Raw genomic sequence first — 27256 nt, 5'->3', positions numbered from 1 at the left:
CCAAGAGCCTTCTTTGGGTCTCCTGCACAGGTGCAAGGTCTCAAGGCTTTGGGCTGTCCTCTACTGCTTTCCCAGGCAACAAGCAGGGAGCTGGATGGGAAGTGGAGCTGCCAGGACACAAACTGATGCCTGTTGGGATCCTGGCTTGTTCAATGTGATGATTTTGCCGCTAGGCTACTGTGCTGTACCCATACGTTTCAGCTCTTATAGGAATAGAAAGTATGTGTATAACGAGTTACTTCTAACCCTAGGGGAGATCAATGTCTAGAATATAAAAGGAACTGCTAAAATTCAACAAGAAAAATGAAGTTCAGCAAATAAAAAAAATTGTGGGTAGGCAATTAATTGAAAGGAAAATCCTGATAACAAATATTTGAAGAGATGCAGTTTCACCAGTAATCAAGCAAATGCAAATTAAAATAACAATACTACTTTATACTCATAATCCTCCAAACTTTAGAAAGTTGTGGGTGGGATGAAGATGGAAAAAAAAAGTTAGGTGCAAGAAATGGGAGGTCCTACTTTGAGTGTTAACGGAGCATCCCGCAAAACTCATCAGTCTGTGTACTGGATTTTGATGCAATGGTCAAGCAAGAAACAGAGCGTGTGAGCGCTGGGGGAGATGGGGAGTGCAGCCATTGAGCTAATCCTCCTGCAGTGACTTGAACTCCTCCAGGGAGGACGAAGAAGCACTGAAGGCATTCTTTCTGCCAGCAGCAACTTGGGGTGTAAGACCACAGACCTGTACTTTCTTTTCACCTCTATCACCAGCTGGTTGGTAATCTTTGATAAGTCACAGCACATCTCTCTTAAATGTGACAACACATCTTCTCTCAGAAAATAGCTGCTCAAACAAGCTCCCATGTCCTTGCAGGGATGGAATTGGGAGAGTGGACCGGAAAGGTTTACAGCTCTTTGTAAGTATCGGATGGTTTACGTGTTGTGACATTGCACATGGACAATGTGAAAGGAGGAGGGTAAGACTGCCTCCTACGTCGGTCAATTCTTTGGCTCCTGGTGGCTCTTGGGGACCGAAAGGACAAAACCAATTAATAGAGTTGTGTCTAACTTCTATTTCACTAGAGAAAATTTTGTTTCCTTCTGAAAGTTCCAGATTCATATTGTTAATTTTGAATGTCAACAGATCCTTGAGTGAGCAGGTTTCCACTCTGGAGTAATGAAGACAGGAGTGAATTGGATACGTTAGGTACTTGGAGCACATAACTGAAAGAAGACAAAGTTATGCTTCCAAAGCTCCAAGAACTGATGCTGGAGACATCATTTCATCCTGTAGTCATCCAGTGAGGTGGACATCGTTCCCAGATTAGAGATGAGGAATGATGAGTAAGCGATTTCAGTGAGTTCTTTCTAAGCTTGAATAACACCGCTCCCTGCTTGTAGAGTAAGGATTACAAATCAGCGAGGAGAATTAAGGCCCCATAAACACCCCTATTTAGGTTAAAAGGATGATAGCATCTGCTCCCCACCTTTGGATTCTGAAAGTCAAGTTTCTGGAAAAGATGGGTTTTGTCACTGCTTGCTGAGTCTCAAAGCTGCAGTTGAATCACATCTTTACTCACACCTTCTAAGAATCTATATTTCATCATTCTTTTCCAGAGAGGGTGATCCGCAAGCTGCTTCACATTACAGCTCATTCTGGAAATGTTTCCCTCACGTATAACCAGAAGCTGTGAAAGTCTCATTCCTAGACGACTGTTTTCAGGGATACTGAAGGACGCATTTGACTTCTGCTAGCGGCATTTTGGGACTTGATCTTCACAGCTTGTTTTAAAGGAATTGAACAAACACATCCTTGTTTTTGGACATGATACACAGGAGTTTCCGCATCACGCATCCCCGTTCCCTGTCCGTCCCCACCTCGGCATTCTTGTGTTAGCCTCCCTTTTTCTCTGGGCTTTTCCTGATCCATCCTTTCCTTTATTTTATGACAATCTCTTCTTCCTTCCCTGTTTCTCTTAGTTTTTATAAATACCGGACACTGTTTACTTTTCATTTGATTCCTCTTTGGTTATTTGTCCCTCCATTAAACTAATATCCAGGATAGAGAGACTACTCCATTGCATTTAATAAATGGAGAAGTGACTGAATTATCGACTTTAGGGAATTTCTCTTAGTTTCTTTTTTCTTTACTTCTTTCCAATGACTACAGCAAAGATGAAACAAAATACTATCTATAATGTATAAGACATTTAGCATAGAGTCTACACATCACATGTATCCAGAAGTTTTGTTTTTCTTTCCCTCCGTGAAGGGATTCTTTCGCAATGTCCATCTGATGGCTGCTGTGGGTTCTGCACCACTGGTACTACTGACTGATGAGTAATTAATGCATGATGACTATAAAGGATTTTTAACATCTCAATTTTTAATGTTTTTTGTGGAAACAGGAAGATAAAGCCAAATGAAATTAGCAAACAGCATTTTCTAGGACATGGCTGATGAGAGAAAACTTAGAGATATTTGATTTTTTGGTGTCATGTTAAGGACATGACAAAGATGTGTAATGAGGTTAGGTTGCTCAGTTCCCAGGTTGGAGTTGAAATCTGTGTGTGAGCCTTGGTTTGTGCTGTAACTGCTTCTGCTTGCCTCTGAACACACATTGGCGCACTCCAGCTTGAGCGGGTAGAGGCTCAACAGATGGAAAATTTCAATCATTCTGGTTTCACATTCTTGGCTGTTTCCCGGAGGTTAAGCAGCTTTCTAATTCTTTAGTTATAAACATCTCTCAACTTTTGTCATAATAGTACTTTAATAGAAATAAAGGCACTTGATTTCTGCTAAATTAGATGACCTTTTCAAAATCATCTGTTTCTAGCCTTTAAATAGTAGAAAAACAGTTAATAGAGACAACACATCAAGGAAATACTTAAAAGACGGCAAAAACAGCTACAGTTCTGGAAAGTCTTCAAGGTACTTATCAAAAGCAGTTTTAAATCAGAGTCTAGCAGTCTGTGTTAACACCAATGAGCAAGCCTGTGGAGCCGGGGGCTGGAGCTCTGAATAGGACCCGAAACTGGCACAAAATGAGTTCCATAATAAAAAGGAGTGATTTTAAAATCTCATTTTCAGTTGTCATGGACAATCTTCTAGGAAATCTGAAATGTTCTGTAATAATAAGTGTGAAAGATTAAAAATGATCAGACATATATATCTTAACTTGGTTTCAGAGGGAGATGAACAGTATGCATTGCACTGTAGTTTTATCCTACTTTTTTTTTTAAGATTTATTTTTATTGGAAAGTCAGATATACAGAGAGGAAGAGAGACAGAGAGGAAGATCTTCTGTCTGATGATTCACTCCCCAAGTGGCTGAGGCGGAGCTGATCTGAAGCCAGGAGCCTCTTCTGGGTTTCCCACACAGGTGCAGGGTCCCAAGGCTTAGGGCTGTCCTCGACTGCTTTCCCAGGGCACAAGCAGGGAGTTGGATGGGAAGTGGAGCTGCCAGGATTAGAACCGGTGCCCATATGGGATCCCGGTGCGTGGAAGGTGAGTATTTTTAGCCTCAAGGCTATGGAACTGGGCCTTCTCCTAGCTTATTCTGAGTGATACCAGACTAGATCTCCTTTTTCAAACATGCTTCCTAAGAATGAGTCATTTTTTTAATCTAAAGGATTTCAGATTACATTTAGTGGAGGCTCTTCAGGAGCAGCTTTAATCTGTCTTTTCTTTCTTCCCTCATTTTTCCCCTTCAACATCTCTTCCTCATCTGTTTCTTTTTCTTGTTCCTCCTTGCCTGCTTTCTTTTGTCTCTTTTTCTTCACATTCTTCACCCCCACTCCATGACAATTTTCCTTCTAAGTCCCAGAATTTTCTCTGCCATTTCATTTCCTTCTTTCTTTGTTCTTATTGGTTCTATGAATTTGAAAAACAAAAACAAAAACAAAACAAAAAAAAAACCCCAGGCCATTAAGCAAACACGTGTCTAGTGTCTTAGAAAATCTTACAGTCGCTTTAAATGTAAAACATGCTACAGTTTTTGTTAACAATAGAAGTAATACTTTGGATATGATTTGTAGGATATTTTCCCTGCAGCCACACTCTTGCTGTGTAGCATCCTACTCCTGGCAATGGATTCACCTGTTGTGACCCTACTGTGGCCAGGTGCTCTGCCTGGGTCAGTTGAATGAGGCTGAGGATTGCAATGCCCATTCTAAGCCTGCAGAGCCAAAGGTTGCTGAAGTCTCAATTCAGAGCCCAAAACATTACACTGAAACCTAATCATTAGAGCCTGGGCACAATGGTGAATCAGACAAGTACTCTGTCAGGGGACTGACATCCAACGTGAGATGAAATTCTATTGCTCTACTTCTGTCCCAGTTCTTCGCTTACGAATTGGGAAAACAGCAGGTAATGCCTCAAGTCCTTGGACCACTACACCTACACGGATGGCATGCAGGAGGCTGCTGGTTCCCAGCTTTGGACTGGCTCAACTCTGGATATTGTGGCCATTTGGGGAGTTAGCCAACAGACGCAAGATCTTTGTCTCTCCTCTCTATCATTTGACGTTCAAGTAAAAAACAAATCAATCTTTTAAAAATGAAATTTAACCACCAAGACAGTAGCAAAATGGGGACTGGAGAGAATCAAGATGGTGGAATAGGGTTAGGACACGTTTAAACAGACAGAGAAACATTAGCCAGTGAGAAGCACAGAGGGCACATTCCAGGAAACGGGAGAGGACAGAACAACAGCAGAGGGCCACCTGGAGACTGACAGACACAGGAAAGCAGCAGATACAACAGTGTGGTGTGGCAGTGACTTGATAACCTAGCAGCATTCAGTGAATGGTGATCTGAACTCCACCAGCAGCCAGAACTCCACCAGCAACAAGGTGGGAAGGGACATTCCCCAGGAGCTCAGGTGGTGAACCCAGACAAAGTACTGCCTGTACCACTGGTCTGTTTAATTTAACCAGGAGCAGAGACAGAGTGGCATGTCCCAGATAGGCAGTGCAGGAACAGGGTGGATTTCAAGGCCTAGTCTGCCCCTCGAGAGCCAAATTAAGCACCATTTTGTCTAAGGAGGTAAAACAACAGACAGTACTGCACGTGTGCTGAGCTGGGAGTGAATTCATTTCTGGCTCAGGGAACTGCAACATTGTGACATCCTATCTGGGTAATCCCCAAACCTGACAGCCAGCAGATAAAGAACTCTAGGAGTGGCACAGGAGGTGCCAGTTTGTACGATGTAACAAAGCTTTAAGACTGTAGAACAACAATGAGTTAAGTATGAGCTGAGCTAACAGCAAACTCACTGAGCTAAGCGCATTGCACTGGTCCCATATGGAAAATAATACTGACTTTGGCATTATACGAGTCAAAATAGGTTCGTGTGGCCCTCAGACCTAATGTCCAGCAGGTTCTGGCAGCAACAACCTAGCTATGTAAGAACACTGGTGTCTCCCTAATCTTGGGAACTGCTGCACCCAAAAGTGTGAGAAGGGTTCTGCTCCAACCAGAGGTGGGAGAAAGGTTGTACAGACAACAGTGCAGCATCAGCATGGTATCACAGGAGGTGGAGACTGGTGAGCCAGGAGCTGGGCCTAAGGAGACCATGGTGGAAATCTAACATAAGAACTCAGACCTGGAACTTGCTGAAGGGAGTGGCACAAGTGACTACAAAGAGCTGTGTACCAACTGCAATAAGTAAAATCTAACTGTAGACCTGTGGGTGACACAGGAAACCTGCCCTAAGGAGAAGAATCTGATTACCAGAAGTACAATGACCAAGAGCAAAAGAAGACACAGCAACTCAATGAATATTACTGAAGACTTCACTGCAAAGGAGCAAAAGCCTTTGCCAAACTCAGAATTCACTGGGGGATACAGAATTCAAGACACTTATAAAGCTTTTTAGCAACAATGAGATGCATGTAAAGCAGGCATTTAAGGAATGTAAGAAATATGTGACACTGGAAATGAATCAAATGAAAGCTGATATATCAGAAATGAAGAATACAGTGGAGCAAATTAAAAGCAGAGTGGAGAGTCTCCAAAATAGAATGAAGGAGGCAGAAGACAGAATCTCAAAATTAGAAGATTTTTTTTGTCACCAGGGAGAAGAACAAAAAGCTGGAAGCAGAGTTGGATCAAGCTAAAAAAAAAAAATTCAAGTATTGAAAGACACTACTAAAAGGCCAAATATGAGTTATGAGACTCCCAGCAGATACAGAAAAATAAACTGGGATTAAAGGTGCATTCAATTAAATAATAAGGGAAAATTTTCCTAATCCAGAGAACGAATTGGGAAACAATATCCAGGAGGGGCACAGGACTCCCAACAGAGTTGACCAAAAGTGATCATCACCAAGACACGTGATAATCAAGCTCTCTTCAATCGAACATAAGGAAAAGATTCTCAAATGTGTCCATGGAAAAAAAAATCAATTGACGTATAGAAGAATGCCAATTAAATTCACAGCTGATCTCTTACAGAAAACTCTACAAGCGAGAAGAGAATGGAGTGACATATTCCAGATTCTGAAAGCAAAAAATTGTCGGCCAGGATAATGTATCCAGCAAAGCTTTCCTTTGTATTTATAAATGAAATAAATTCTTCCACAGTAGAGAAAATTTAAAAGAATATGCCTCTTTCAAACCTGCCCTACAAATGATACTTAAAGATTTTCTCTTGACAGAGAAGAGGAACAGCACCCACCAAAACCTAGGCAAATTGAAGAACATCCCAGTAAAATAACAACAGAAGACTAAATCCATTGCTGAAAGGACAGGACCAAATTACCACCCATTCATATTAACCCTGAATGTAAATGGCTTAAACACATCAATGAAACATCATAGGTTAGTAGACAGGATTAAAATAACAAAACCCATTTATTTGTTGCCTACAGGACACTTAACTCACCAACAAAGATCAGTGGAAACTATATGTAATAGATTTTAATTTTTTGTTAGTTTCATCTCTTCAAAACTCTTTCTCATTAAATTCTTCACTGACTCATAGATCATACAGTAACATCATTTTCTTCAAGAAGGTTCTTGATTTTCTTTTTCATTTCTTCAGAGATACATTAGTCATTCAGTAGCATGTTATTTAACTTCATGGCATTATTAATTTCTTTTTTCTTCCTGTTGCTGATTTTGTATTGTGGCTTTTCACTTAAGGGATGTATAGTAACTGTGTAATGGAGACCGTCATATCCAGATGTGAAGATACAATGCAGTATGCATCTCTACTTTCAGATCAAAGATGAACTCCCAATGAAACTGTTTACTATATCTTGACAACAGGATGCTGGACTCTCTGCTATTGTCCATGCCTGCCATGATGGACATATGACTGTGAATGAACAACTACACTGTAGTAATGATATAGGGGAACTCAGTGAGATGTGAGGGAATTGGAAGGGATAGGGAAGTCCCAGGGCCTATGGAAGTGTAACATATAATAATGATGATAAGAATAAATGAATAAATAAATAAATAAATAAATAAAATTTAAGAAAAAAGAAAAATGGGGATTTTCTGAGGCGATTAGGTCACGAGGGTGGGTCCTCACCAATGGTATTCATGGGCCTGTAAGCGTGCTTCATGCACCTGGGTGATTCCTCCCAGCCCTTTTGCCAGGTGAGGATGCAGTCCCAGGTTCCCCCAGGAGAAGCACAGGTCAAGGTGTTATGTTGGAAGCAGGAACTGGCCCCTTCTCAGACACCAAATATGCCAGTGTGCTGCTCTGCTCAGTGCTGTGGAGCTTTGGGATCCAGCGGGATTTGTCACATGGTTTTGTAGCAAATTGGAAATTGGTAGATTGACTTGGCGTGGGTAGGAGCTGAGGGTCAGAGGAGTCCAAAGGATACAAGTGAGTTCATAATAGATTTGAAAGGAAGAATCAGAACCCCAACTAGATGCAACTCTGCTTGTTCAATAGATCATGCCTCTCTGTGAAGTTTACATACTACTAAAGCTCTTTACACTGTCTTGTTTAGCTTATAATAATAATTTGAGTTTATCATTTCAACAAATAATTGGGTTGTTTGTTCACTTTATAACAAAAGAAAAAAAAGTAGTAGTGTATAATTGATATTTACCAGTGTTGCTGTCCAGTGTACGCGTTTATGTGTATGTGTGTGTGTGTGTGTACACCTGTGGTAGAAATCTAAAGAAAGGTTTTTGTTGTTACTATTGAGCATCTGTTACTACTGAACAATTACTATAATTTTCATATGCCAGGTCATGTGGCAAGTACTTTTCATTCATTAATTCAATTTATATCAGGCACAGAAATTGTCATATTCATCTTGAGATTTAAAGACAAGCACAACAATCTTACAAAATACAGCAATTGGGAGGTGATCAGGTTAAGAAGATGTTTCCCTCAGTAATGAATTAGTGTCTTTATAAAGGGGGGAACTAGGTGGGCCCCTTTGTGGTGCTCTCCCTTCAACTATGCGATGACACAATGTTGCTTTACCCTCTGGATATGCAACAGGGTACCATCTTCGATGCAGAAATTGTTTTCATTAGACATCATGCCTACAGGTGCCTTAATCCTGGACCTGCCTGTTTCCACAGCCATGAGAAATAAAACTTCTATTGTCTGTAATTTATTTTGTCTCAGATACACTGATAGAGTGGCACAAAAGGCTAAGGCACTGGAGACTAGGTAGCAGTAGTTTGTAACACCTGCTGCCTGATTTGGTCAACAGTTTTACGGGAACAGTGTCCTCTGTGTGTGCTGCCTATGGCTGCTTTTGAGCTCCATGACAGAACTGCAGGCTGCCGCAGGGTTGATCACCCTGCAAAGCTGATCGCATTTTGTATTTGACACGTTACAGAAATGGCTTGCTGAGAACTGCACTTATCACAAGTAGTTTCAAACATGATCTGTAGTCTCTGATGGTTAAAAAAAAAAATCTTACGGTTAAAATCACTTTGACATTGCTATTTTTTTCTTTACTATGCAGACAGTATTTACAACAGGTGTAATTTCTGCCATGTTAGCCTGAATCAAGGTGAGGTGGCTTCCTGTAACTGTCTTCACAGCCTCAATCATCACGCCCTTATAGTGGACATAAAGCTGGTGTTGTCTGCGAATATTTTGATGAAGCAGCAAAAACATTTCTAAATTTTGGCCTTTAGGAAATATATATATATGTGTGTGTATATATGCTATTATATATAGTCTAATAGTATATATTACTATATACTATATATTACATAATAGTATGTCTTCTTTCACCCACTTTTGAGCAGGTTGTCTTCCTTGTGTCAGTGAGCAATTCGCATTACAAAAAAGCTGTGCATAGCTTTCAAAATCAGCTCCTCAGAACTTGCTATAACCTGTCTAAACTGGATCTTCTTTGAGCCACTGTCCAGGGTAAGATAAGTGTTTGAAAATAAAAAAACAACTTCAGAGCAACATGGATGCTGCGAACATTGATTGAAGAACAAGCATTATATTTACAGTAAAGGTTGTGTGGAAGAACATGAGATCATTACTCCTCTCTGAGAAGTGTTTGGGGATGGTGCCTTAAAGAGATTAATAGTTTAGAAACTGCTAACTCATGTTGTGAAGAAATGAGATGATATTGAGGACCAAGTCCATTGTGGCAACACATCGGTTGCAAAGAAAAAGTTAATCTCTTTTCTGCTCTGACCAAAGCAGCCTGGTGATGAACAGCATAATTCTGACCAGAAAGTTAACATTGGGACCCTTTCTGTTTGGTGGACGTCCAAACAACTGCATCCAAACCAGATATAGACAAGGGAAGAACTTTCAAAAGAAGTTTAAAACAAATGGAATCAAGATTTTGAGGTGTTTCTGGGAAGAAACACCTCATATGAAGCATGACTTTCCCAGCTTGACAATCAAGCCAGTGGTTACAGAGAGAGAGAGAGAGAGAGAGAGAGAGAGACAGAGAGACTGACTTTCCATCTTCTGGTTTTCTCCCCAAATGGCTGCAACAGCCAGAGCTGTTAAAGGGTACACAGAGCTGAGTCAGAGCTTCTTCCAAGTCTCCCATATGGATGCAAAGGTCCAGAGCTTTCAAATGTCTTTCATTGCCTCTCTAGGTCTTTAGCAGGGAGCTGGATCAGAATTGGAGTAGCTGGGACTTAAACTGGTGCCCGCATGGGATGCTGACACTCTAGCTAGAGGCTTAACTTACTGACTATGCATAGCACCAGCCCCGCAAAGATATCACTTTAATCTACCCTATACTCATTGGCTTAACTTGCCACTAACCATAATATTCAACAAATAAGAAAGTAGGGTTACCACAGTTCCGCAAGAGCTTAAATAAGGGCTAACAGCAACTATCGTATCATAAGATGTCAATGTCATTCCTAGATATTTTTGCAATAAAATGGATGTACTTGGAAACCATTATGCTTAGTAAAATAAGCCAACCTCAAAAACACAAATATCATATGTCTTCTCTGATATGTGGCAGTTAATATAGAGCCATGCCATCTTGTTAGGAGCATTTTTGAGAAAGTTAGCCAAGGATTTAGCAAAAAAAAAAAAAATATGTGGAAAGTTTTCACCGGAAAGTCCGTCTCCCCACTACACTCAGCATGTTCATTCCTCGCATTAAGCAAAGGTAATTTAGTGAACACATAGCTGGGAATCATTAGACATGATTTTCTTGTTCCAATTTTGTTGCAACTCTAACAAAGTCTTTAGATGGTACATAATTCCCCCCCCCCATTTAATAATGTAAAGAAGACTGTGCTGATGTGTTTAAAATCCCTGGACCCTCAATTCTCTAGGGATGGGCTAAATGACTGGTGTAGTAACACACTTGTCCTGAACTTGGTGAACTTGTACTGAGAAATGATAAAAAATAATTATCTTCTCTCTGATTTTTATTCCATGAATGTTTTGGTCACACACACACACACACACACACACACACACAGATATATATATATTTTTTTTACCCAGACTCCTTTTTTCCTTTTTCTTTTCTTGAAATTAATATTAAGGGAATTGATTTCATGTGCATCATAGGTAAAATTCTAGGAAGATAACTATATTTAATATCTATCTCAGGCCTGGCGGCGTGGCCTAGAGGCTAAAGTCCTCGCCTTGCATGCGCCAGGATTCCATATGGGTGTCAGTTCTAACCCTGGCAGCCCTGCTTCCCATCCAGCTCCCTGCTTGTGGCCTGGGAAAGCAGTCAAGGATGCCACTTGGGAGTGAATCATCAGACAAAGATCTTCCTCTCTGTCTCTCCTCCTCTCTGTATATCTGACTTTCTAATAGAAAGGAATTAAATCTTTAAAAAAGTGCCTCTCTTTCTCCCTCATGTTCCTTCCCTGAGTTTTTCTCATTCGCAGGCTTAGTGCACCCCTGACTGTGCTAGTTAAGTAAAAGGCAGAAGCACTCTGGGTCCAGCGGCATATAAACAAGAGTTAAGAGCAACAATTCACAAGGCTTCCATTTCACTCCTATACTTTTTAAATATTCTATAGCTGTAAAATCCCATATTTTGGTCTTGTAGTTCGGACATTATAACCTTATCAAATATATACTTTGCAAATATTTTCTCCCATTTTATAGATTGTCTCTTCATTCTGTTGATGGTTTCCATGCTGTACAGTTTTTCTTGGAAAGTTGGAGATTATTACATACTTTCTATTTTCAGTGATGCTTTCATTACAACACAGCCAGTGAAAATTGAGAGTTGGTTTAGAAGTCACAAAAAACTTAGAACAACTTTTACTTTCTATTTCTTTTGGTGAATAGACTAGTCAGAGAAAATGGGAATTTACATCTGAATAGAAGTGATCAGAATGACAAGAATTTGACAGACATTTTCCACACTGTATTTAAGGAAAAACAAAAATCCCATAGCTAGATGCTTATGATATTGGCTGGTGTTTCATGTGGTGTGTTCATAAAATTCCCTTTTTTGTTTGTAAGAATTTTCAATGAACAGAAAAAAAAGTCCTGAATATTTGTGACAATAGTCTTTGAAGGAAGAGCAAAAAAAAAAAAAAAAAAAAATTGAGAACAAGGGAACATATAAAATGGTCCTATATAAAGTACCAAATGTCTAGTTTGCTTCTACAAATATTCCTTCCTTCCTTCCTTCCTTCCTTCCTTCCTTCCTTCCTTCTGTCCGTCCCTCCCTCTCTTCCTTCCTCCCTCCCTCCCTTCCTCCCTCCTTCCCTCCCTCCTTTTCTTCCTTCCTTCCTCTCTTCCTCCCTCCCTCCCTCCTTTCCTTCCTTCCTCCTTCCCTTCCTAAGGCAGAGATAGAGAGCTCTTCTACGCCGATTAGTCCTTAAAGCATGATAAGAGCCAGCACTGGGCTGGGCCCAAACCAGGAGCACTCCATCAGGGTCTCATGTGGAGAGCACAGATTTACACCAAACTCTTCCCAGAAGCGTTAGCGGGGATCTAGATTGAAAGTAGAGTAGTTGGATCTTTTGTTTTGTTTTGTTTTGTTTTGTCTTTTAACTGGAAAGTTAGTTAAATAGAGCAGAGGAGAGACAGAGAAGAAAATCTTCTGTCCATTGATTCATTCCTCAAGTGGCTGCAATGGCTTGGAGTTGAACCAATCCAAAACCAGGAGCTGGGAGCCTCTGCTGGGTCTCCCATGCGGGTGCAGGGTCCCAAGGTCTTGGGCTGTTCTTGACTGCTTTCCCAGGCCACAAGCAGGGAACTGGATGGGAAGCGGGGCTGCCGGGATTAGAGCCGGTGCCCCTATGGGATCCCGGCTGGTTCAAGGCAAGAACTTTAGGTGCTAGGTTACTGTGCAGGGTCTGAGTCACTGGGTCTTAAATAAGCATTCTGAAATGACATACTGGCATTCCGAGAGATTGCTTCACCCAGTGTGCCACAACACCCACTCGACCTTGTCGATTTTGATAAGCACTAATAATAGGTTTTATTTATAATACTTCTAACATTTGTGGCATTGGCAGGAAAGAATTCTGTGGTTGCTGCTATAAATGATTTTATAAATAAAACGGGACAATAAAATATTTTAAAACATTTTGAAATGCATAGTTGAAGCTTCTGTTCTTAAATTACAATGTATTCTGTTTCCCCTCAGTCTATACATTTGCTATTGTTTGGTATCTCCAATCTTTTGCTAACAAGAATAACAGTGTAACATGTCTTTTAATGTCATGGCATCTGTGTGCTTAAAGAAGTTGAGTGTGTGAGAGTAGTTGTTCGTTCTGGTGAATTCCTCTTTTGATGCAAGGGTGGGAGGAAAAAGACCTTTATAAACATTCACCCTAATCCAGTTGCGTAGTCAACCTCTCACCATGACATCTTCACTTCCTACTTTCAATGCGTAACAAACAGTAAGAGCCATATTCCTAAAGGTTACTTGGGGTCTCCGTGTTAAGAGAAGTTACAGCAGGGAAGGTGGTAAACAGGAGTGTGTTTATAAACTACTGAGATAAAACCGAGCTGTGAGGAAGAGGCTCTGAGAGATGCTTGCAAGAAGGGAGAACCATCAAGTTGCTCGACGCAAAGGCGGCAGGGAGGACCAGTGTGGCTGCAGACACGGGCTGAGTGATGAGTTTGCCTCGGGCTTTCGCTCCACCTGTGCTGTGCCTGCACTACAGCCCAGGCCTGAGAGCTCAGTTATACGACTTCAGATGCAGCCAGATGTGTCTGAATTTGAATTTTGTCCCTACTGCTTATGCATATCTGACATTGGGGAAGTTGTCTGACCTCTCTGAGCCTCAGTTTCCTCATTTTCTTGCAGGTTTTTGGCTTATTTAATGAGCCATTGTATGCATGGTGTTCAGTGGAGCTTTCAAAGTATTCCATAAGAGCAGCCATCAGCTTGGCTTACCAACGAGAGAAGGAATACTAGGACCAGGGCAGCAGCCTATAGCAAAAAAGAATACAGCTCCCAAACCACATTCCAGGGCCGGTTACACGATTTCCCTTCTCTTTCCTGTGGTGTGCAGGTCTGGTTTTGCATATATAAAAGGCTTGTTTCCCTCCTGATCACTTTTTTCGCCCTTTGTTTTTTTAACTTTGTTTCTTACCATATGAGGGTAGTTCACTATTTGTGGAAAAAAGAAATTAGAGAATAAGTGTATTTTTGTGACAGCAATTTTGAAAACCATGTGTAAGTTTTTTCCCCCACAATATTCATTTTCCATGAACTCTCAGGAGACTCCCCTTCCCATGGAATTGTATTTTAGGTCTGGAAGTGGACGCTGATAAGGATGCCTGACTGACTCTAGGCACCGTTACCAACTTCACTTGCCCTCTGCAGTGTTCTGATTGGGCAATGAGTTATTCTCTGACTTTCTAGGGTTTTCTGTGTCTGGCCTAGTGGGATCCTGAGCTGTCTTTGAGGAGGAAATCACCTGGGCTTAGGCAACCCCCTCACGCAGGTCTTCTTCTTGGTCCGGGGGTCCCCAGCATTAACTGCTCTGTTCCCTGGTGTTGGCCACCACCTAGTCTTTCCCCTGGGGTTTCTCTCCTGCCATCTGCAGCTCATGGTGAAACAAGATAGAAGCACAATAGAAGTTCTCCCTTCCTTTGCTGTTGGCCGGCAGCCGACACACTGCTTCCCTGCTCATTCATGTTTCTGGGGTATGTCAGGGAAAAGGCAATGGAGGAGCAAAATCAGGCCCAAAAGGAAGACATGACACTGTGATCTATTTGCTTAGCACTCTCTACTGATTCATCTGTTCCAGGGAATTTTTGAAATCTGTATTTTCCCAATCTTCTTTTCTATTCAGTGTATGTAATGGTTTCCCACACTGTTATCTTCAGCTAATTGTTTCCAAACCTGAATGCCTGCTACTCAACGCTCCTTTCTAGAGTGCTAGTAAACAAAAGTATATTGAAATAGAACAAAGTTCCACCAAGAAAGAAACCCTGGTCTAGCGAGAGTGAAACCCCAATGTAAGTGTGAATGCTTACTAAAAGCTGCTGTCAGGGCTCCACATGCCTCACCCCACCGTCATACTGCAGCCACTGTGAGGTCAGCCACTGCATGCATTCCTTGCAGTCTTTCTGCTTCTCTCTCTCTCCCCATCTCTCCCCCTCTGTTTCTCAGTCTTAAATAAAAACTCAGTTTCTCTAACACCCGATTCCCAGCTTGGTCAATTCTCGGGAAAACCTTTGTACCTTGCAGACTTTTTAAAATTGTGATTTCACATAATTCAACAGGTGACTGGGTCAGGCCAAATTCAGGAGCCCGGAATTCGATATGGGCTTGCCATGTGATTAGCAGGGACCCAAACACCCAAGCCATCACCTGCTCCTTCTTCAGGTACACATGAACAGGAAGCTGAATTGGAAAGGCTCAAACTAGGAGTCCAAGGCAGGTGCTCTAACGTGGGGTGAAGGCATACCACGCTGGCACCTTAACCGCTGGGCCCGCTCTCCACAATTACTAACAAGAAAACCAAGGCTTAAATAAGTAATTTTCTTCTGATTTTTCTTGTAACTCTTCCATTATGACTGAAAAGCTTGATATCAACTAGGATTCGAACAGGGCAGTCTGTATATGAGCTTTTGCTCCTAACTGTTTTGGCAGATTGTTTCTGTAAGCTGGAGGAACCAGAGATTTCATCCGGAGATGTAGCCAGCCGGAATGGAACATGGAGAACACCTCCTGGGGAAGTGAAGTGGGGCCTATGTTTCTGAAAGAAGGTGTGACACTTTGCCTAGCCATTTCTTGGACTGTCATCACAGTTTTAACTTTACCCACCTTCCTTTGTTCACTTTTGATAGCAGTTTTTTAATGGTTGTATTCTCATTTTTGCCTTTAAAGTTGCTGGCACCGTTTTTATGGCTGTTTCGTAGGCTCACCCCCACCCCTTCCTCTTCTAATAGCATTGTGTTTTCACTGCTGTCACTTCTTGCCAAAGCATACAGCATGACAAAGAAGGGACAATATTGCTGTAAGCATTTACCGTATTTTGTGCATCTTGGCATGATGAAGAGGTTGCTATGCCTATGGAGCCTCAGGCAGCAAAATTGTCCAGCAGTTAAGCTAAACCTCTTGTTTTTGCCTGTTTGAAACCAGTTCTTCCTCTGAGGTCAGTGTGGGGGAAATGTGCCTGAATACCGCTAACCTTTGGCTCTCCAGCGTCAAGATCTCTACTGCCTGATTGTGTTGGATGGGTTTGGTTTGTTCTTTTCTTCTTTTCTTTTTCTGATGCAACTAACTTTCCCTGATAAGGTTGGGACTTTTTTCTTTGGTCATTTCAGACCCTTTCAGTGCGGTTTCTCTATCTCGTCTCTTGCCTCTAATGTTTCCTTTACTTAAGAAACTTTACTCAGGCTTTATTTCAGGTTTTGCTTAGTACTCCCCACCCACTCACCCACCCACGGGCGAGTGCCCATCAGAGACAATTGGGTCTCACTCTGTTCTTCAGTGCCCCAAACGGGAAATAATATGAGGACCACAGGTTGGAGCCCAGTTGGAGGGGAAAAAATAGCACCGAAATGGACTCATTCCATTGGGAGAAATCTAAGCTCAAATGCTACTGCATTTGCAGCTGTGCAGATGACTAACTCTAACTGTAGTTCAGCTTTGTTGAGCATTGCCACAGCTGCCAGTGCACGCTGTCTCAGAGAGAGCAGTTGTCTTGTTCAAGGGTCATGCAATTAGTGAATGATGGCCCTGGGATAGACTTGGGCAATCTCAGCCTTTATGCTGCTGCTCAAGGAAGGTGCCACCTGAGCCTGGCCAAGTCCTGTAACCTGTCTGGGATTGACTTCCCTTGTCTAAAGGTAGAAGAACAAAATGACTCTTGGACAATTACTGCTGTGTTTCAACGAGGAGCTGTGCAAAACAGAACTCCGGGTGTCCAAACTACCTCCCTGCACGTGCTGCCTAGCCACTTCGCTCTCCGTTCCCGTTTATGGCACCACTGCAGGCTTACTCAGCCCAGTGGCCTCCAAGTTAGCTTGGATTCCTTGATTCATCCCATTGCACCTTCAAAGTCGATCCCAGGTCTGAGCACTTGTTACCATCTCCATGTTACACCCAGCAAGTCAAAGAGCTTCACGTCCTGCTGGACTACCGTGACAACTCCTAACTCCGTCCCGATGTGTTCTGTTTGCCATATATAGGCCAGTCAGAGAACCTTTGAGGACCCAACCCTGATATTCTGCCTCTTTTGGGAATCACTTCCTTCTGAAAACTTTCTAATGACCTTTTGTAAAATCCACACATCCAAAATGTAGGGATCAATGTAGGTCCTGACCATTTGTTAGCCCTAACACTCTCTCCCCATCTCATCCTGCTGTAAGCAGGTCAAGCTTGTTTTCAATTTATAGCTTGTAGACTTACTGGTACTGTTGTCTAGAATCTTCTGTGACTAGTCCATTTGAGGCCTTTGCTTAGCTCTCCCCTTTTCAGTAAGGCCTTTGATGATACAGTCACCTGTCAGTATCAGTACATTGTGATGTTTATGCACACGTGACAATGATCAAACACTATTCTGATGTCTTAGTTCAGGTTGCTGTGACAGAGTACTGTAGATGGGATACCCTAAATCGGAAATATTGAGTTCTCAAAGCTCTGAAGACTGGGAAGCCCAAGATCCAGACAGCTACCTCTGCAGAGTGGGTATCATCTCTCTTCTCTCTCAGGTCTCTTTATTTGAAATCTAGAGTTACAGAAAGAAACAGAGAGGGAAGGATTGTCTGTCTGCTGGTTTATCCCCCAGTGGCCACAGCCATCAGCGCTGGGCCAGGAGCTTCATGTGATTTCCCGTGAAGGTGGCAGAGGTACAAACCCTTGAGCCATCTTCTGCTCCCTTCCCAGGCCATTAGCAGGGAGCTGGATTGGAAGTGGAGCAGCCAGAACACCAATAGTAGCAGTGGGTGCTATGAAATACCCAGGTGTTGCACAGCAGTCTACAAGCAAATATTTATGCCTGAACTCTTGAGAAATCTACATAAGTCAATAAAAACCCTAGAAAAAATGCACTGATAGAACATTCAAATATGGACAAATGGCTCTAATCCTCTGCTTAACACTCATTTCCAAAGGATTTAAAAAAAATATATATATTTATTTTAAGTTATTTGAAAGGCAGAGTTGCCGAAGTGGAGTTGTTGGGGAGATCTTTCATTTGCTAGTTCACTCCCCAAATGGCCACAGAGGCCAGGGCTGGGCCAGGTCAAGGTCAGGAGCCACAAGCTTCTTCCAGGTCTCTCACATCGGTGCAGGGGCCCGAGCACTTGGGCCGTCTTATCCTGTTGCCCGGGGACATTAGCAGGAGCTGTGTGGAAGAGCTGCGTCTCCAACCAGCCTCCTGTGGGATGCAAGCATTGCAGGCTGTGACACTCCCCATTCCATCACAACGCCAGCCTAAGTGCTGCACTTCAGTTCAAGCGGGAAGTAGGGCTAATAACAGACTTTCTCAATGTGACATATGGTCTATCACCTGTGTGACATATGTGTTACCTGTTCTATCCTATACAAGCAACAAAATAAACCAATCTCGGTTTTAGTTTTCTACATAGTGAGTAAAAAACATTTTGTTAACTTTGCAATAACGGAAGTGCACATTTTATACACGGTGGAAGAGATTTAAGGTTAGACACAGAATTACACAACATGAAAAATATTTTTTTCAATGAAATTTGTTATTCTCATTTTATTTGAAAGGGAGACAGAGAGAGTGAGAGAGAGAGAGAGAGCACGCGCTTGTGTCTGCCAGTTCACTATCTAAATACTTGTAATGGCAGGGCTTGGGCAGGTGAAGTCAGGATCCTAGAGCTCCATCCAGGTGTCCTACATGGGCATCTGGAACTCAGCTTCTGGGACTGTCACGTGACGCCTCCCAGGATGTGTTTCTCTAGGAATCTGGGGTTAGAAGTGGAGTAGGGCTTTGAATCCAGATGTGAGTGTGGCCAAGCAACATCTCAGCTGCTGTACCAGACACTGGCCCAATATTATTTTGGGTGTTAGAGAAATTTTGTCGTTCACACCTGGAAAGCTTTGGAATATTCTTTTAGATGTAGAGAGCAACTTTGGAGTTTAGAGGAAGACGGTACTTGTACTTCTGAGTACAAGGAGCCTGGGCAATATTTTCTTTGGTGGTCTTCGCGTCAGCCCTTCCACTATGCTTAACACTGGGTATTGGGGTCTTGGGACAACTTGGGAATAGTTGTGGAGAAGACTAACTCACAGCAACAGGGAAACAGACCAGCCTGGAATGTCAACGCCATCAGACCTCAATCAAAGCTTGAAGTCGTAGGAGAATCAACAGCTCATAGGGAAAAGTGCTGAATCATCCTGAAGCCATCTGCTGAGCAGTTGGACACTCCCTAGAGGGCCCAGGAACATCTGGGATCCCCTTGAGAAGCATAATATCATCATGTCACGTGGGTTAGGGCCTGCCAAGTTCAGCACCACTCAATACAAATACCACAAGTAAATTTTTAAAAATTAGTCATATAGACATTAAAAAAGTCAAATTATTTTTAATAACATTTTACTTACCCTACTAGACCAAAATGCTGTTATTTTAATATGTGGACTGCCCTAGTCATGTGTCAGTAAAACAGCTCTCTGAGAAACAATTCCCAACTTGTAGTCCTTAAAAATTTGCATTGTCAATTTCAAGTTGAGAATAATAATTATTGAATGATAATATCAGATTTCTCTCTCTGTGTATGTATTTGCACTATTTTTCTGTTTTATCTCTTCAACAGGAGATGACTAAATGAGAGCTGAGAAGTTAAATAACATGTCCAGTAATAACTAGTCATTGATCTGCATTCAGTTCTGACTTTTGCTCATCGTGTCAAGAATAAAAGCAAGGGGAGGTCAAAGAATGGTGGGGAGCCCTGGAACTGGGGGAGTAAAAGAAAATGATGGAAATTCGGAGGAAATTCAGAATAACACCAAAACACATGGTTCATCTAATTCTGTTCGCGAAGTGAGCCCGGCATGCCTTGCCCTGGAGCGCGAGTAGGGCTGCATGAAGACGGCTGAGGCCTGTGGCCGTTCTGCCAGGGGACAGGCACACATTGCATAACCATGACACACAACAGGCCCATCTGTGCTAAAAAAAGAACCGAACCTTGCTAGGTCCCCACTCTGAGTTCAGAGTACAGGGAAGTGATATAACAAACACAGGCTGAGCCAGGGGGAGAGGGGTTTGGGGTACCTGGAGCCTGGGCAACTCCTAACAGAGCATCCTTTGATACTTTAGGGTCAGGAAGCTGAGATCTCTCTCTTCTAAGCTGAAAAAAGAGTTGAGTCTGAGCTGAGAACTTGAGCCCGTATGGGGAAGGCCAGAGTAGAAGCAGCAGAAAGCACCAAGGGACATGCAGCGGGCAGAGACTGGAAGGAGTTCCCTGGGCCAATTTGCATACAACAGCAAGGTATTTCGGTGTGTGTGTGATTTTTTTTTTTTCAGAAAGGGCATACCCTTCAGGCTTCTAAGGACTCCTCAGGTGGAAATGAGTGAAATAGTAGTACTAGGTGGTGAGAACATCAGAGAAAACATACACTGCCTTGTTTGTGCCCAGCCTAGCTCGGTCTCTCATCTCAAGGGCTCATTCCATGGAGCTTTTGTTTATTTGTTTATGGGACTAGCAGTAGTTTGAAACCAATAATGTATTTTTTCCTGCCTATTTCTTTTTATTCCCTATCCACATTTCACAAGCTTGTCTGTGTTTGCTATCTTGAGGGGAGAAAAATGCTAGCACAAAGGAGGATTTTCCTGCCTTTTGAGTTTCAAAAACTCAGCAACAGAGGGGAGCAGAAGCTGTTGGATGAGTCAGTGGGATGCTTTCTCAGTAGCCAGTTGAAGTGAAGATCCCCTGGGCTGCAGAAAGGGGACCAAAGAGACAAACAGGGTGGGTGAGTCATGGGAGCTCTGCCCTTGCTGAAGCCTGGGCAGGGAATGGGGCTTGCCCCAAGTACACGGGAAGATGTGACATGCTGTTCTGGAAGGAAATTTGCAGTGGATCGTCAGAGATCTGCCTTCTGACTTCGCAGTCTGTCTCGGCTCTGTGCTTTAGCTCAGTGTTTCCCAAACTTCGCACAGATGCAAGCCTTCTGAAAGTGCAGATGCCGATCTGGAGGTCTGCAGTGGAGCCAAGGATCTTGCATTTTTTTCACATTTTAGTTGAAAGGCAGATTTTATAGAGAAAGGAGGAGACACAGAGAGAGAGAGAGAGAGTGAGTCTTCCATTTGCTGGTTTGCTCTCCAAATGACCCACAAGCAGAGCTGAGCTGACCCAACCCCAGACGTCTAGAGCTTGTTCTGGGTCTCCCACATGGGTGCAGGGGCTCGAGGGTTTCAGCCATCCTTTGCTGCTCTCCCAGGCCATAAGCAGGGATCTGGATAGGAAATGGAACAGCAGGGGCATGAACCCATGGCCATATGCGATGCTGGAGTTACAGGGTAGAGAATCAGCCTGTTGTGCTGCTGTGCCTGCCCCAGAATCCTGCACTTCCAACAAGCTTTCAAGTGAGGCTGAGGCTGCCTGTCAGCAGGTCACTCTTATTGTAGTCAGCATGTACCTCCTATGTGTAAGATGCAATGTGAACAGTGTGGACATTGTCTTGTGTCAACCCCACCACATCCCGAAAGGTAAGCCTTATTGCCCCAATTTGAATTTCAGGATGATAAAGCTTACTGAGGTTTGATTTGGGTCGGGATATCAGTATCTGGTGACTGGACCTAAAAAACTGCATGTTGGACATTGTACCATCTGTTTAGCTGTACTGACTTTGAAGAATCTTAAAGAAATGTTTTATTTATTTATCTACAAGCAAAGTGACAAAGAAAGAATGAGAGAGAGAGGGCTCTTCCATTCACTGATTCACTCTCAAATGCTTACCACATGTAGCCTGGGCTGGGCCATGTCAGAGCTCGGAGGCAGGAACTCTGCCCAGGGACCTTCTGCCTGCATCTGCTGCCCCTGAGGTCCACGCTTGAAACCGGACTGGGGCTGAAGCAGAACAGGTCTGAGATACTCCAGTATGGCATGTGGGTGTCCCAGGAAGTGGTTCACGCTGCTGAACCACAGCCTGTGCCTCTTTTTCTTTCTTTAAAAATGGCATTTGTTTGAGATACATGGAGAGAGAAAGAGAGAGCACTCGCCTCGTCTGGTTTACTCTCAGACATCCATAGTGTCCAGAGCTAAGCTGGGTCTAGACTCAGGGGCCAGGAACTCCATGTGGGTGCTCTGTGGGTGACAGGAGCTAAGGGCTCAGTCGTCACCGCTCTCTCCCATGTTCTGCATTGGCAAGAGGCTGAAGTAATGAACCAGAACCAGGAAATGTTACACCAGTTGTGTGCTGGGTGCCCACGCCAGCAACAGAGCTGAAGTTTTTCTTTAAAAGAGCGATAACATCACATGCAGGTTAAGAACAAAGACTAGAGTAAAATGTCCTGGATTTTGAATTCAGCACTAGAGTTTATTAATTGTGTTATGTTGGCTTGGTTAGTTTATCTTTCTAAACCTTAATTGTAAATATTGTAAATAATAATAGTACCCTCTGGATAGAGTGGTTGCAGGTGCATGAAGAGGTGTTCACACAGGAGAACAAGCAGATTCTAAGATTCAGAGAGTATCATAGTACTTTGTTGCTGGTCAGTTATGACCGTGGATACAGCCATACTGAAGTTTCTCAACCTCAGGCATCTCCACATTTTAACACGATCATTCTTGTTTGTGTGTGTCTGTGGCGAGGTGGTAGTGGTGTTCCCAAGAGGCAGGTGCAAAGTCAGCCAAGGGGTCCATAATCAGATGACAGGAAAGCAAAAATGTGGCTGATACATGCAAGAAAATAACATTCAGCCATAAAATAATGAAATCTTGTTATTTGCCACAGAATGGATGAAACAGAAGATGCTATGTTGATAGAAATAAGAGTGACATAGAAAGACAAACCAAATATACCCCCTCATATACAGAAGTTAAAAAGGAAACAAACCCAAACCAGAACCCTGATCTGAACAAAGAATGGTGACTTCTAGAGGCCGAGAAAGTGCAAGGTGGGCTGCAGGGAGATTTGAATTTTGGATACCAAATCCCAGTTAGACTGAATGAATGACCCTCCGGTTTGCACAGTGTAGTGGGGAGGTTTCTATGGCTGTTTTGTGCCACTAAGATTTAGTATCTATTATCATGCTCTAAAACAACTGTCAGTGGTCAACTAAACCATTACAATAGCAGGCAAGGTGAAGATTGAAGACAAGTGGTTGACAAGTGAGGGGCTGAACCTGAAACCCAAGTGAACGTCATTTTACAAGTTCACAATTATGTGTTTACTAACGGAGTACATCTGGTTTCGCTGACAAGTACGCATTTCAGATTTACTAACCTTCCAAGTCTAAGGTCAAATTCCAGATACCATTAGATTTCTGTAATAAACACCACTGTTTTCCTTATCTTCTGTTTTCCTTATCTTCCTTATCTTCTGGTAATGTATTGCATGCAAATTGAATCTGGCAATTCTTTATGGATTACCCTTTGAATGTTCAATGTAGGCCCACTCCCTTTGGTAACACGCAGCATCTCTGGGGAGCCTAGAATGGATTTCTGTGGCTGTAGACAAATCAGAGCATGACAGAAGCTCTTATCACCCAGGTGATGGGGGCTGTGCTCTTTCCAGAGGCCCAAGGAAGGTTTCCTATCACAGCGGTGTCATGACAAGCGGAAGCTCAAGTAGTTATTTGTGGAGACTGACAAATTTAGCTTTCACAGTATCTTTTCAAAATAAACCTTTGCAATAGTCCACTTTAAACCCACCAACCCAGAATGCATCACGTTAAGGAACTGGAATCTGTAGAAAGCTCACTGAGTGATGTTGATGATGAAGTTGCCTTTGAGAATCACTGATCCTACCAACCCCAGGTTTTCTGAACAGTTATTTCTTTGAAATTTTTGGTTAGTTTCTTCTTGAATCTTGCAAGATTACTATGTCATAAGCCAGCCTCTCACAGGCAAACATGTATTAGTGTTGTGATGGTCCGAGAGTTTTAGGTAGTGTGTGTGTCAGAAGCGATGAGCACATGCAGGTTGATAAGCCTGAAGACGAAACTTGGGACCGCAGCCCGGAGTAACTTGACAAGATGAAGCCTTGGAGGAGATCCTCATTGCGCTGTTTTAGGAGCTGAGCGGATCCCAGCAGGGAGAAGAGTTGGAAGCCAAGTGCGGACAGAAGCTGTGAGGATGCTGGCAGGAGGAAAGTGTACTTCACTGCCCAGAGTCCTACAGAGCTCGGCTGGAGACAGAGCCAGTCCAAAGTGCTGCAAAGTTTGAAGTCCCGACAAGTAAAAACACTAGGTGGGCCATGCCACTGGATTTCATGTGTTTTCAGCATAAAGGCACCAAGCTGTGGCATGGACAATTGCCAACTTGACCTCAAGACACATGAAAATTGCAGATTTTACTAAGAAGCAAACAAATAAACAAACAAAAAACCCCCCAAAATCAAAGCACCAAAACACCAAAAAAAAAAATCCCCAAAACAAAAAACAGTGAAACCCCCAAATCAAAAAATAGCCCAGAAGTTTTTGCTGCTTTCTGAACATGAGCTCTTCTGCCAGCTTTTGGGGTTGTTTTGCTTTTCATGCTCTTCTGTGTGGTATTGAAGCAGCTGCCAAATTTAGGAGACCAGTGGGAAGAGGTGGCTGTTGGGGGACTGTGTTTTCTGAGACTTCATTCCAAGGCTTTTGTATTCCAGGGTTTCTGGGAACTTGGTTGTTGTGGGAGGTGTTAAAAAACAATTGTCCATAGATTCAGTAAAAATATTCTTCTTAAAAACACCTCAATTATTTGGGGATTCATTTTCAAGATGGGAGCCTCTGTTTACCTGCCCGAGACTAAAATGCCATGAATGAGTTTATTCTCTTTCTTTCTCTGTGTTTCTAAGATGAGCTCATTTGCATATGTCACACAGAGTGGCACACAGAAGGGGAAGAAGAGAGTGAGAGATTTCATTTACTCTTTCACTCTCTAAATGACCACAGAGCCTGGGACTGGTCCATCTGAAGGCAGGCATCTGGATGACACTGGCCTCCCCCAGCGGTGGCAGGGCCCCATCTGCTTGGGCTGCTTCTGCCGGCCCTCCTGCTTTAGCAGGGGGCTGGAATGGAAGTGAATCAGCCTGGCTTGGACAAGCACTCAGACATGGAACACAGGTATTGCAAGTGCCAGCTACCCCACTGTGCCACAATTCTGGGCCCCAGCAGTGATGGCTCTTACCCTGGCTTCATTTGTCTAAATACTAGATCAGCCCCATGATAAACTTGGAAGTGCTTACATAATTTATCCAATGATCTCACCCTGAAATTTCAATCCAGTTTCTGTGTGTGCGAAGTTCTCTGTTCCCATAAAAAATGTGAAGAAATTGTATGTGTTCAATTAAAAAAAACCCCAAAATGTAAGAAATCACTTAAACTACAACAAGAACAATTGCTAAGTAGTATGTGGCAGTGGAGGCCGGGACCCCGAGACCAGGGGGAGGAAAGGCATGTCCAGACAGACCTCGGTGTCGGTGCAGTTAGGCGGATGCTTTCTTGGGACAACGCAACAGTGGAACTTCATTGTGCTGTATACATCTTGTTATCCATAAGGAAAAACAGCAACTCTCAGTGTTTTTTCATAAAAGCTATGTTTTTAACATCCAGAAAAAATTCCTACTTGAAGTGGTACAATTATGTGTGTGGTGAATGCTTGTTTTTAGGCCTTTTAACAGTTGCTTTAAAATATTCTCTATGCTTTTCAGCATGAATGGTTTTCCCTGTTTCTTTTCTTGCTTTTCTCCAGTTTCCAGTCGTATCTGAGGGTTTTGCTGCCACCGTTTTACTCATCTACTGAGAAGAGATGAGTAAATAGTTACTGACGTTAGGGTCTCATTTGTCTATTAACTGTTACACAAGAATTGGGCCTTGCTGATTTTTCTTTTAGTATTTTTCTCCACATCCTGTAGGTTATACATGTTTTGCTCATGGGAGTAATTATTTCAGATATGCTTGGGAAGAACTGACTCGATTTCTAGTTTTGTCTGCTAGTTTAAATGTGATGCTTTGCTGTCTTACTTTTCAGATGAAAATTCAAACTTCTGAAGACCAATATATTCTTCAAATGCAAGGCGTGATGCCCATAAAGATGGTATTAATTCATATTTTAATCAACACTGCAATAAACGTCCTTTCCATTTCCTATAAACTGTTCCTCTTTTGAATATGCCTCATATTAATTTTCTGTGAAGTAAAGTTGGATATACCATCTCATATTTATGATAGCCAAAATATTTCTAACTTTCTTTTTTCTATAAGTATCTATTGACTGCCTTATGGGAAGTTCTGAGACATAATTCTGTCTAAAACCAGCTTGTCTAGCATGTCTGTATCTAGTGTTATCTGGGCTTATATTATGTACTCAGTAAATATGTGCCAAGTTGAACCTGATGTGATCAATAATTTCTTGTTTTCAGTTCACTTGTTTGTTCAGTTCACTCGCTAAATGACTGTGATGGCCAGGGTGCCAACGCCAGGGCTGAGACCTCAAGTGAGGTCTCATTGCAGCAGCGGGGACACAAGCCTGGACCCATCCTTGCTGTCTCCCAGCGCAGGTGGCGTAGGAAGCCGGATTCAGGAGTTGTGTGGGATGTGAGACTTGGCTATCTTAGTGACTTAACTCCTAGGCCAAATGCCCCTTCTTGGTAGACTATCCTGAGTCCAGTAAGGAATAACTTTCAAGAATTAGTTAAATATATTTAATTATTTTTTATGCAAAATTAAGTATAGGAAAATATATAGAAGGGAGAAAAAATCTTTTTAAAATTGTTCTTGTCTGCTATGCAGAAAATCGATCATGAAATTGCTGAATTTATCTTAAAGGCTTACATAGATAAAGTGTTATAAGGGTTTCCAATATGCTTTCTGACACACAATAGATGCGTAAGAGATTGCTATATATTATCTCATTTGTGAACAACTATTACTAGTTAATGCTATCTTATTTTTTTATGTGAGGGATTATATAACTAGAGGACCTTGCTCTCTTACTTCCATGTGATCCTGTTTTCTTGTTTTGCCTTTCATTTCAAGAATGGTCTTTGTGTGTTTTATATCTGAAGCTGTAGAATGGATTCAATGTTTAGTTACATAATGAAGGGCAGTGTTCAAGGGCAGCACTTCCCTTGTCTGCTTTGTGATGGAGACAGTGTGAGGAAGGGATCTGTGAGCTCCTGCATCAGCGGATGAAATCAGCGATGAGCTGCAGCTTTGGCAAGTGACCCACAATTTGGTTACTGATGCAATGAGAAATTAAGAAAATAGCACACTTTTATGAC

The 27256-nt window shown here is 42.4% G+C and overlaps 1 long non-coding RNA gene across 1 annotated transcript in view; it reads right to left on the bottom strand.

Moving 5' to 3' along the window:
- LOC121159288 overlaps window positions 1-27256 on the bottom strand; it is an 86159-nt gene that overhangs the window by 1251 nt on the left and 57652 nt on the right. The window lies entirely within an intron of this gene.

Source organism: Ochotona curzoniae, unplaced genomic scaffold (assembly GCF_017591425.1).
Source record: "Ochotona curzoniae isolate NIBS_2020 unplaced genomic scaffold, NIBS_Ocur_1.0 contig_4105, whole genome shotgun sequence".
Lineage (NCBI taxonomy): Eukaryota > Metazoa > Chordata > Mammalia > Lagomorpha > Ochotonidae > Ochotona > Ochotona curzoniae.
Note: the sequence above shows the minus strand (reverse complement) of the source record. Positions and strands in the feature narration are given on the sequence as shown.